At 52.2% G+C, this 13167-nt stretch overlaps 1 protein-coding gene across 2 annotated transcripts in view; it reads right to left on the bottom strand.

The window, feature by feature from the left end:
• Positions 1–13167, bottom strand: part of LOC129834713 (spondin-1-like) — a 163856-nt gene that overhangs the window by 148833 nt on the left and 1856 nt on the right. The gene's annotated exons all lie outside the window — the stretch shown is intronic.

The raw sequence follows: 13167 nt of genomic DNA, 5'->3' as shown, positions 1-13167 counted from the left end.
ACATTGACTGAAGTATTACATAAAAAATGTATATATTTTGGTATGTTATTACATGATTGGATGAAGTTATTACATTATTCATGAAACCACCAGCTAACATATTAACCACCGGTTAATGTAATAACGTACTACATTTAGCGGAAGAATTATGTTTATCGGCAAGTTATACCAACATTATGTAAAACTATTAAAAATATATATATCTTTAAATGTTTCAAATTGATTTCACTTTTATTTAACCAGGTAGGCCAGTTGAGAACAAGTTCTCATTTACAACTGCGACCTGGCCAAGATAAAGCAAAGCAGTGCGACAAAAACAACAACACCGAGTTACACATGGGATAAACAAACATACAGTCAATAACACAATAGAAAAATCTGTATACAGTGTGTGCAAATTAAGTAAGGAGGTAAGGCAATAAATAGGCAATAGTGGCGAAGTAATTACAATTTAGCAATTAACGCTGGAGTGATAGATGTGTAGATGAGGATGTGCAAGTAGAAATACTGGTGTGCAAAAGAGCAGAAAAAGAGAAACAAATATGGGATGAGGTAGGGATGGGCTGAGGTAGGTAGTTGATTGGATTGGCTATTTACAGATGGGATGTGTACAGCTGCAGCGATCGGTAAGCTGCTCTGACAGCTGATGCTTAATGTTAGTGAGGGAGATATAAGTCTCCAACTTAAGTGATTTATGCAATTCGTTCCAGTCATTGGCAGCAGAGAACTGGAAAGAAAGGTCAGCCAAAGGAAGTGTTGGCTTTGGGGATGACCAGAGAAATATACCTGATGGAGCGCTTGCTACGGGTGGGTGTTGCTATAGTGACCAGTGAGCTGAGATAAGGCAGAGCTTTACCTAGCAAAGACTTATAGATGACCTGGAGCCAGTGGGTTTGGCGACGAATTTGTAGCGAGGACCAGCCAAAGAGAGCATACAGGTCGCAGTGGTGGGTGGTATATGGGGCTTTGGTGACAAAACGGATGCACTGTGATATACTGCATCCAATTTGCTGAGTAGAGTGTTGGCTATTTTGTAAATGACATCGCCGAAGTCAAGGATCGGTAGGATAGTCAGTTTTACGAGGGTATGTTTGGCAGCATAAGTGAAGGAGGCTTTGTTGCGAAATAGGAAGCCGATTCTAGGTTTAATTTTGTATTGGATATGCTTAATATGAGTCTGAAAGGAGAATTATTACATTTACAGGTGTTTTTACATTTATCGTTGTTACAAGGTGCAAAAATGATTTAAATAAAGGTCATAAATATAATATATATTGTAGAAGTTCCACCTTGTTAGAAGATTTTCTTTCCCGAAGCATTATAGGAGCACAGTTTTCATTGATTTATTCATATCACTCAAAGATTTCAGTCAGGTTGTGCGTGACTAGTTTATCAAATTGATTCATAACATTGTTTGTTTAAAATAGTGTCTGTAAGGGAGGAGTATCAGTCCTCTGGCCCAGCAATCTGGTTATAAAACCAATACACAACATGTTATTGGCCAATTCACCTGCTGTGTGTTCTTGGCCTGAAACCTCTGTCTCCCCCAGCCCATCTCTCACCACGCTAGAACCCGGAGGGCCTCATCAGACCTGGGGACATGTCCTACAATATCCCCTGACATCTAAGTGTGAAAACGCTTCCCCCATCCCTCCTTCTCCCTCTCTCGCTCCCTCCCTTTTCCAGTCCAGTTGAAGCCGTCTGTGTAGGCTGGGAACAATCTTTGCACTAATCCTGGCCAGATTTGTGTGTGTGTGTGTGTGCGCACCATACATGCATGCATTGCCAAATTTCATACACCTGGGCTCTCCGTGACCGGCACAAAGATCCTTTTCCCATTTTCAAACACGCACACACACACACACACACACACACACACACACACACACACACACACACACACACACACACACACACACACACACACAAAGGAATACAGAGGGGGCCATAACTAGAGGTATTAGAGGAAACGAGGTGAAAGTAATCGCGCTTCCTCCAAGATGATGCGTGAAACAGAACGACTCTGGCAGGAGGGGTCTGAGAGGGGAACAGATTATGTTGGGAGTTCTCTCTCACACACAGAGCGGAAAGGGTGAGAGCTGGCACAGGCAGCATATGGTGTTGATGTAAGTGTTCTGCCAGGTGTGGTTAAGTGTGTTGGCTCTGCTCTGCTCTGGGAGAGAGGATATCCTTGCACCTGTATATCACATGACTGCATCAATACACTCCCTATTCGTTGGGACTGCTGTGCCCATAGCAACTGACTGGATAACTGACTGACTCCATAATACGAACAGGGTATAAAAACCTACTGTAACGGTCGTCGTATGAAGAAGGTGTGGACCAAAGCGTAGCGTGGGAAGTGTTCATGATTATTTATTTCAAAAACTGAACACAGACAAAATAGCAAAATGTAACAACACGAAACGGTTCTGTCTGGTGAAGACACAAAAACAGAAAACAACAAAGAAATACAAAACATAGAAAACTAACATAGAATGCCCACCCAAATTACACCCTGACTAGGGATCCTCGTAGCGGGCCCCAGACTGGAAACCCTCATTGTGGGGACTGGACTGGGCACCCTTGTAGCGGGCCTCGGACTGGGGACCCTCGTTGTGGGGGCCGGACTGGGCACACACTCAGAGCGGGCACCGGACTGGAGGGCGCCTCTGGAAGCTCCGGACTGAAGGGCGCCTATGGAAGCTCCTGACTGAAGGGCGCCTCTGGAAGCTCCGGACTGTAGGGCGCCTCTGGAAGCTCCGGACTGTAGGGTCAGGACTGGAGGGCGTCGCTGGAGGCTCTGGACTGGAGGGCGTCGCTGGAAGCTCCTGACTGGAGGGCGACACTGGAGGCTCCGGACTGGAGGGCGTCGCTGGAGGATCCGGACTGGAGGGCGACTCTGGAGGGAGGAGACGCGGAGACAGCCTGGTGCGTGGGGCTGCCACAGGGCACACCAGGCTGGGGAGACCTACAGGAGGCCTGGTGCGTAGAGGAGGCACCGGATGAACCGGGCTGTGGGGGAGCACTGGAGCTCTGGTGCGCAGTCTTGGCACCACTCCTCCAGGCTGAATGCCCACTTTAGCCTGGCCCCTCCAGAGGGCAGGCACAGGTCGAACCGGGCTGTGGGGGAGCACTGGAGATCTGGTGCTTAACACTCGCACCTCTCCATTTGGCTCAATGCCCACTTTCGCCCGTCACGGGCGGAGCGCAGGCATTGGACGAACTGAACCCTCCCAGCGCCCCGGAGACACAGTACGCAGAGTCGGCGCAGGATACCCTGGGCCGAAACGGCGCACCGGAGACCAAACGCGCTGAGCTGGCACAATCCGCCCTGGCTGGATGCCCACTCTCGCATGGCACTTGTGGGGGGCTGGCATATTCCGCTCCGGGCTATGAGCAAGCACTGGAGACACCGTGCGCTTCACCGCATAACACGGTGCCTGACCAGTACCACGCTGCTTCCGGTAAGCACGGGGAGTTGGCTCAGGTCTATCGCCTGACCCCGCCAATCTCCCGGTGTGCCCCCACCAAAAAATGTTTTGGGGCTGCCTCTTGTGCCTGCTGCGCTGCCTTGCCTCATATTGCCGCCTCTCCGCTTTAGCTGCCTCCAGCTCTTTTTTCGGGCGGCGATATTCCCCAGCCTGTCTCCAGGGTCCCTTACCGTCCAATATCTCCTCCCATGTCCAGGAGTCCTGAACCCTCTGCTCCTCCATACCACGCTGCTTGGTCCTTTGGTGGTGGGTAGTTCTGTCACGTTTGTCGTAACGATGAGACCAAGGCGCAGCGGGATTGGAATACATTCTTCTTTATTATCTTCTCTAGGATAGGGGGCAGCATTTTCACGTTTGGATGAAAAGCATACCCAAATTACACTGCCAGCTACTCATCCCCAGAAGATAAGATATGCATATTGTTAGTAGATTTGGATAGAAAACACTCTGAAGTTTCTAAAACTGGTTGAATCATGTCTGTGAGTATAACAGTACTTATTTAGCAGGCAAAACCCAAAGGACAAACCATTCTGATTTCTTTTTTTTGTTGAGGTTATTCTCTATTCAATGGATTTTCATTGGGAATACAGATTTCTAATTAACCTTCTTGCAGTTTCTACCGCTCCCACTGGATGTCAACAGTCTTTAGAAATTGGTTGAGCGTTTTTCCTTTGTGTAATGAAGAAGTACGGCCATTTTGAATCAGGGTCACTTGTTGTGTACTGTTAGATAGAGGCGCATGACCAGATATCATGCTACAGATTGTTTTAATCCTGTATTGAACACAGATCATCCCGTCTTCAATTTTATCGATTATTTACTGAAAAAATTACCTAAAGTTGTATTACAAAAGTAGTTTGAAATGTTTTGGCAAAGTACACTGGTAACTTTTGAGATATTTTGTAGTCATGTTTCACGAGTTGGAACCGGTGTTTTTATGGATCAAACGCGACAAATAAATGGACATTTTGGATATACATCGCCGGAATTAATCAAACAAAAGGACCATTTGTGATGTTTATGGGACATATTGGAGTGCCAACAACAGAAACTCGTCAAAGTTAAGGCATGAATTATATTTTTATTTCTGCGTTTTGTGTCACGCCTGCAGGGTTGAAATATGCTTATCTCTCTTTGATTACAATGGTGCTAACTCAGATAATAGCATTGCTTGCTTTCACCGAAAAGCCTATTTGAATTCTGACATGTTGGCTGGTGTAACGATCTGAGTGTCGGGAGGTGCGAAGTCAGACGCAGGAACAGCAGAGCTTAAATATGTTGAGTCCTTTAATACTCAACTTGAAAACACAATGTCCAACACGGACATACTGGGTGTCACATACAACGGTCCAACGACACGAATAAACGAACCCAGTCCACAATAATAATATCCACTCCCGAAATCCAAACGCCACAATGAAACAATCCCGCACAAAGAAGCGTACGGGCTGGCTGACTAATAAAGCCACAATAATTAACAATTAACTGAACACAGGTGATACAAATAAACACATAAGGAGGGGGAGGAAAAAGAGTCAGTGGCAGCTAGTAGGCCGGTGACGACGACCGCCGAGCGCCACCCGAACGAGAAGGAGAGCCTGCCTCGGTTGAAGTCGTGACAGTACCCCCCCTCTGACGCGCGGCTCCCGCAACGCGCCGACACCGGCCTCGAGGTCGACCCGGAGGACGAGGCGCGGGGCGATCCGGATGGAGGCGATGGAAATCCCTTAACATAGATGGATCCAAAATGTCCTCCACCGGTACCCAGCACCTCTCCTCCGGACCGTACCCCTCCCAGTCCACGAGGTACTGCAGGCCCCTCACCCGGCGTCTCGAGTCCAAAATGGCCCGTATCGTGTACGCCGGGGACCCCTCGATGTCCAGAGGGGGGGGAGGGACCTCCGGCACCTCACCGTCCTGCAGGGGACCATTTCCCACTGGCCTGAGGAGAGACACATGAAACGAGGAGTTAATACGATAATAGGAAGGGAGTTTTAATCGATAACACACCTCGTTTATTCTCCTCAGGACTTTGAAGGGCCCTACACACTGCGGCCTCAGCTTCCGGCAGGGCAAGCGGAGGGGTAGGTTTCGGGTCGAGAGCCAGACCCTTTCCCCCGGTACAAACACGGGAGCCTCACTGCGGTGGCGGTCAGCGCTCCTCTTCTGCCTCCTAGCGGCTTGTTGAAGGGACTCCTGGACGGCCCTCCAGGTCTCTTTGGAGTGCTGTACCCACTCCTCCACCGCAGGAGCCTCGGTCTGGCTCGGATGCCATGGTGCCAGGACCGGCTGGTACCCCGACACACACTGAAAGGGGGACACATTAGTAGAGGAGTGGCGTAGTGAGTTCTGGGCCATCTCGGCCCAGGGAATGTATCTCGCCCACTCCCCTGGCCGGTCCTGGCAATAGGACCGCAGAAACCTACCCACCTCCTGGTTCACTCTCTCCACCTGCCCATTACTCTCGGGGTGAAAACCGGAAGTCAAGCTGACCGTGACTCCCAGACGCTCCATGAACGCCCTCCATACTCGGGACGTGAACTGGGGGCCCCGATCAGAAACGATGTCCTCCGGCACCCCGTAGTGCCGGAAGACGTGAGTGAATAAGGCCTCCGCAGTCTGTAGGGCAGTAGGGATACCGGGCAACGGGAGGAGACGGCAGGACTTAGAAAACCGATCCACAATTACCAGAACCGTAGTGTTTCCCTGAGAAGGGGGAAGATCGGTCAGGAAGTCCACGGACAGATGAGACCATGGCCATTGTGGAACGGGGAGGGGTTGCAGCTTCCCTCTAGGAAGGTGCCTAGGAGCCTTACACTGAGCGCATACCGAACAGGAGGAGACATAAACCCTAACGTCACGAGCTAAGGTGGGCCACCAATACCTTCCCCGAAGGCTCCCCACTGTCCTCGTCACCCCAGGGTGACCCGAGGAGGGTAGGACATGAGCCCACCGAATCAGTCGGTCCCGAACACCAAGCGGTACGTACTTACGGCCCGCCGGGCACTGAGGAGGCGCGGGTTCCGCCCGTAACGCCCGCTCGATGTCCGAGTCCACCTCCCATACCACTGGCGCTATCAACCTCGAGGCGGGGATGATGGGAGTGGGCTCGGTGGTCCTATCCTCCGTGTCGTAAAGGCGAGACAGTGCGTCAGCCTTTACGTTTTGGGAACCGGGTCTGTAGGACAACGTGAACCTAAACCGGGTGAAAAACATGGCCCACCTTGCCTGACGCGGGTTCAGTCTCCGAGCTGCCCGAATATACTCCAGATTCTGGTGGTCGGTCCAAATGAGAAAAGGGTGCTTAGCCCCCTCAAGCCAGTGTCTCCACACCTTCACAGCCCTGACCACCGCTAACAACTCCCGATCCCCCACATCATAGTTACGCTCCGCTGCACTGAGCTTACTAGAGAAGAAAGCGCAGGGGCGGAGTTTTGGTGGCGTACCCGAGCGCTGTGATAGCACGGCACCCACCCCAGCCTCGGATGCGTCCACCTCCACTATGAATGCTAAAGAGGGATCCGGATGCGCCAACACGGGAGCATCCGTGAACAGAGCCTTCAACCTGTTGAGAGCTCCGTCCGCCGCCGCTGACCACCGCAACCGCACCGGGCCCCCCTTTAGCAGTGAGGTAATGGGAGCCGCTACCTGACCAAAACCCCGGATAAATCTCCGGTAGTAGTTGGCAAAACCCAAAAACCGCTGCACCTCTTTCACCGTGGTTGGAGTCGGCCAATTACGCACGGCCTTTATGCGGTCACTCTCCACCACCACCCCCGAGGTGGAAATGCGATAACCCAGGAAGGAAACGGCTTGTTTGGAGAACACACACTTCTCAGCCTTGACGTATAGGTCATGCTCCAGCAGTCTGCCAAGCACTTTGCGCACCAGAGATACATGCGCGGCTTGAGTAGTTGAGTAGATCAGAATGTCATCGATATACACAACTACCCCCTGCACGTGCAGGTCCCTGAGAATGTCGTCTACAAAGGATTGGAAAACAGCTGGAGCATTCTTTAACCCATACGGCATGACGCAGTACTCATAGTGGCCCGATGTGGTACTAAATGCGGTTTTCCACTCGTCTCCTTTCCGAATACGCACCAGACTGTACTCGCTCCTGAGGTCCAGTTTTGTAAAGAACTGCGCTCCGTGAAATGATTCCACCGCCGAAGCGATGAGAGGTAGTGGGTAACTAAACCCCAACTGTGATGGCATTTAGACCTCTATAATCAATACACGGACGCAAACCTCCCTCCTTCTTCTTTACAAAAAAGAAACTCGAGGAGACGGGTGAGATGGAGGGCCGAATGTACCCCTGTCCCAGAGACTCCGCGACATATGTCTCCATAGCCAATGTCTCCTCTTGGGACAAAGGGTACACGTGACTCTTGGGAAGCGCAGCGTTAACCTGGAGATCTATCGCACAATCCCTACCCGGTCGATGTGGTGGTAATTCTTTTTACAGAAAGCGATTGCCAAATCGGCATACTCGGGGGGAATGCGCACCGTGGAACCCTGGTCTGGACTCTCCACCGACGTGGCACCAATGGAAACTCCCAGACACCTTCCAGAACACTCCTCTGACCACCCCTGGAGAACCCCCTGTCTCCACGAAATACTGGGATTGTGCCGGGCCAACCAGGGAATACCCAGCACCACTGGAAACGCAGGCGAATCAATAATAAAGAGACTGATACGTTCCCTATGATTCCCCTGCGTCACCATGTCCAGGGGAACTGTGGCCTCCCTGACCACCCCTGACCCTAATGGCCGGCTATCTAGGGAGTGCACGGGAAGGGGAGAATCTATCGGCACATGCGGAACGCCCAACTCTCGGGCGAGTCCGCGATCCATAAAGTTCCCAGCTGCACCTGAATCGACTAGTGCCCTATGCTGGGAAGAGGGGAAAAAATCAAGGAAAAAAATTGAGACAAACATGTGACCGACAGGGGGTTCTGAGTGAGTTTGGTGCTGACTCACCTGAGGTGATCGAGAAGCGTTCCGCCTGACATCTCGACTCCCAGACAGACCCCCCCAGCATCGATCGGCCGTGTGTCCTCTCCGACCACAGCTGGTGCAGGGGATGCCTCCTCCGATACCCCTAGGCGCGGCCCCTCCCAACTCCATCGGGATGGGAGCCGGGGCGCTGGGTGGTGGAACGCACAGGACCCTCTCCGAACGCCCGCGGGCAGCCAGCAGATTGTCCAGTCGGATGGACATGTCGATAAGCTCATCCAAAGACAGAGCGATGTCCCGACACGCTAGCTCCCTGCGGACGTCCTCCCGGAGACTACACCGGTAGTGGTCAATAAGGGCCCTGTCGTTCCACCCTGATCCCGCGGCCAAGGTCCGGAACTCCAGCGCGAAATCCTGTGCGCTCCTCTTCTCCTGCCTGAGATGGAATAGTCTCTCACCCACCGCTAGGCATTCTGGGGGGTGGTCAAACGCGGCACGAAAACGACGGGTAAACTCCGGGTAGTGCTCCCTCGCTGAGTCCGGGCCATTCCAGACTGCGTTGGCCCACTCCAGAGCACGACCCGTTAGGCAGGAGACGAGGACACTCACCCTCTCCGCTCCCGAGGGAGTGGGGCGAACAGTGGCCAGGTATAGCTCCAGCTGGAGTAGGAACCCCTGGCACCCTGCCGCCGCTCCATCATAATCCCTCGGAAGCGTACGACGGAGCGCGCTGGAGCCGGGGGATGGAGAGTCCTGAGGAAGGGGAGCCGAAGGTGGAGAGAGGAGCCCACTCCTCTCCCATCGCTCCATTCTCTCCATCATCTGGTCCATGGCTGATCCGATCCGATGGAGGACGGTGGTGTGGTGGAGAACCCGTTCCTCCATCGATGGGAGAGGGTTGGCTGCTGCTCCTGCTGACTCCATTTAGTGGTGCGGGATTCTGTAACGATCTGAGTGTCGGGAGGTGCGAAGTCAGACGCAGGAACAGCAGAGCTTAAATATGTTGAGTCCTTTAATACTCAACTTGAAAACACAATGTCCAACATGGACATACTGGGTGTCACATACAACGGTCCAACGACACGAATAAACGAACCCAGTCCACAATAATAATATCCACTCCCGAAATCCAAAAGCCACAATGAAACAATCCCGCACAAAGAAGCGTACGGGCTGGCTGACTAATAAAGCCACACTAATTAACAATTAACTGAACACAGGTGATACAAATAAACACATAAGGAGGGGGAGGAAAAAGAGTCAGTGGCAGCTAGTAGGCCGGTGACGACGACCGCCGAGCGCCACCCGAACGAGAAGGAGAGCCTGCCTCGGTTGAAGTCGTGACAGCTGGATTCACAACCAGTGTAGCTTTTAATTTGGTATCTTTCATGTCTGATTTAATGAAAGTTTGATTTTTATATTCATTTATTTGAATATGGCGCTCTGCATTTTCTCTGGCTTTTGGCCAAGTGAGACAGTAGCGTCCCGCCTAAACTCAGATTTTTGGTTATAAATATGAACTTTACCGAACAAAACATACATGTATTGTGTAACATGAAGTCCTATGAGTGTCATCTGATGAAGATCATCAAAGGTTAGTGATTAATTTTATCTCTATTTCTGCTTTTTGTTACTCCTCTCTTTGGCTGGAAAAATGGCTGTGTTTTTCTGTGGCTATGTACTGACCTAACATAATCGTTTGGTGTGCATTCGCCGTAAATCCTTTTTGAAATCAGACATGTTGGCTGGATTCACAACAAGTGTAGCTTTAATTTGGTGTCTTTCATGTGTGATTTCATGAAAGTTGGATTTTTATAGTAATTTATTTGAATTTGGCGCTCTGCATTTTTACTGGCTTTTGGCTAAGTGGGACGTGAGCGTCCCACATATCCCAGAGAAGATAAACGAAGAACACTTAAACAAACTAACAAAACGAACGTGAAGCTATAAACAACTAGTCCTGACATGCAACAAAAGTATAAACAAAAGTCCTGACATGCAACTACACATAGACAACTACCCACAAATACAGGTGGGAAAAGGCAACCTAAGTACGGTTCTCAATCAGAGACAACGATAGACAGCTGCCTCTGATTGAGAACCACACCCGGCCAAACACACAGAAATACAAATCATAGAAAAAGGAACATAGAATGCCCACCCAAATCACACCCTGACCAAACCAAAATAGAGACATCAAAGCTCTCTACGGTCAGGGCGTGACAGTACCCCCCCAAAGGTGCGGTCCGGCCGCAAAACCTGAACCTATAGGGGAGGGTCTGGGTGGGCATTTCTCCGTGGTGGCGGCTCTGGTGCGGGACGTAGACCCCGCTCCACCTCTGGCTTGGCCAACTTAGGTGGCGCCTCTAGAGCGGGGACCCTCACCGCCGACCCCGCCCTGGGAACCCTCGTTGCGGGCCCCGGACTGGAGGGCGTCTCTGGAAGCTCCGGACTGGAGGTCGTCTCTGGAAGCTCCGGACTGGAGGGCGTCTCTGGAAGCTCCGGACTGGAGGGCGTCTCTGGAAGCTCCGGACTGGAGGGCGTCTCTGGAAGCTCCGGACTGGAGGGCGTCTCTGGAAGCTCCGGACTGGAAGGCGTTTCTGGAAGCTCCGGACTGGAGGGCGTCTCTGGAAGCTCCGGACTGGAAGGCGTTTCTGGAAGCTCCGGACTGGAGGGAGTCTCTGGAAGCTCCGGACTGGAAGGCGTTTCTGGAAGCTCCGGACTGGAGGGCGTCTCTGGAAGCTCCGGACTGGAGGGCGTCTCTGGAAGCTCCGGACTGGAGGGCGCCTCTGGAAGCTGCGGACTGAAGGGCGCCTCTGGAAGCTGCGGACTGAAGGGCGCCTCTGGAAGCTGCGGACTGAAGGGCGCCTCTGGAAGCTGCGGACTGAAGGGCGCCTCTGGAAGCTCCGGACTGAAGGGCGCCTCTGGAAGCTCCGGACTGAAGGGCGCCTCTGGAAGCTCCGGACTGAAGGGCGCCTCTGGAAGCTCCGGACTGAAGGGCGCCTCTGGAGGGTCCGGACTGAAGGGCGTCGCTGGAGGATCCGGACTGGAGGGCGTCTCTGGAGGCTCCGGACTGGAGGGCGTCTCTGGATGCTCCGGGCTGGAGGCCGTATCTGGAGGCTCCGGGCTGGAGGCCGTATCTGGAGGCTCCGGGCTGGAGGCCGTCTCTGGAGGCACCGGGCTGGAGGCCGTCTCTGGAGGCACCGGGCTGGAGGCCGTCTCTGGAGGCACCGGGCTGGAGGCCGTCTCTGGAGGCACCGGGCTGGAGGCCGTCTCTGGAGGCGCCAAGCTGGAGGCCGTCTCTGGAGGCTCCAGGCTGGGCGCAGGCACAGGACACACCAGGCTGGGGAGACACACATGAGACCTGGCTCTAGGAGCAGGCACAGGACTCACCAGGCTGAGGAGACATACCGGAGGCCTCTTCCTTGGCCGAGGCACCGGATACACTGGGCCGTGGAGGCGCACTGGCGGCCTCGAGCGCAGAGCTGGCACCACCCGTTCTGGCTAGATGCCCACTTCCACCCGGCAAATGCGGGACGCTGGCACCGAGCACACCGGCCTGTGAATGCTCAGCCGAGACACAGTGCGCATCACCCCATAGCACGGGGCCTGACCAGTCACATGCTCGCCACAGTAAGCACAGGGAGTTGGCTCAGGTCTCCAACCTGACTCTGCCACACTCCCCGTGTTCCCCCCCCCAAAAAAATGTTTTGGGGCTGCCTCTCGGGCTTCCTTGCCAGCCGTGTTCCCTCATAACGCTGGTTCCCTTTTCCTGCTGCCTCCGCTCTCCTGGCTGCCTCCACCTGTTCCCATGGGAGGCGATCCCTTCCAGCCAGGATCTCCTCCCATGTGTAGGATCCCTTGCCATCCAGTATGTCCTCCCATGTCCAGTCCTCTCTTCCACGCTGCTTGGTCCTTTGGTGGTGGGTAGTTCTGTCACATTCGTCATAACGATGAGACCAAGGCGCAGCATGATTGGAATACATTCTTCTTTATTCAACGAAGAACACTTAAACAAACTAACAAAATAACAAAACGAACGTGAAGCTATAAACAACTAGTGCTGACATGCAACTACACATAGACAACTACCCACAAATACAGGTGGGAAAAGGCAACCTAAGTATGGTTCTCAATCAGAGACAATGATAGACAGCTGCCTCTGATTGAGAACCACACCCGGCCAAACACACAGAAATACAAATCATAGAAAAAGGAACATAGAATGCCCACCCAAATCACACCCTGACCAAACCAAAATAGAGACATAAAAAGCTCTCTCCGGTCAGGGCGTGACACCTACACTACTTTTGTGAACTTTGAGTGCAGCCTTCTTTTTGTCCTGTATCATGCAAACTTGAAATACAGTATATTCAAAACGTCTTTGACTTACACTGTGGATAAACTTATTAAAGGTTGAGTAAGTCGGAATTTTTTCCACAAATGTACGCACATTTCTATTATATGTAAATAGTTTATGACTAGTGAACGCCATAATGTAGTTATTTAGTTAGATACTTCTCTCTATTAGCTGAAATCGTATTTTTCAAAGACATTTTAGCTGTTGGCTAGCTGTTCAGTCCGAACAGATTCACAAATCAAGGGAATTTGCAGCACTATGAAGACATTGTCTCCCTCTGAGGCACATGTTACCAGGCAACCCCCCTGCACTTGCCTGGGCAGGCCTGCTCTATACCTGGCTAAAGCATGTGTG

The sequence above is a fragment of the Salvelinus fontinalis genome, chromosome 35, assembly GCF_029448725.1.
Source record: "Salvelinus fontinalis isolate EN_2023a chromosome 35, ASM2944872v1, whole genome shotgun sequence".
In the NCBI taxonomy this organism is placed as follows: Eukaryota; Metazoa; Chordata; class Actinopteri; order Salmoniformes; family Salmonidae; genus Salvelinus; species Salvelinus fontinalis.
This window is presented reverse-complemented; position numbering and strand designations above follow the sequence as displayed.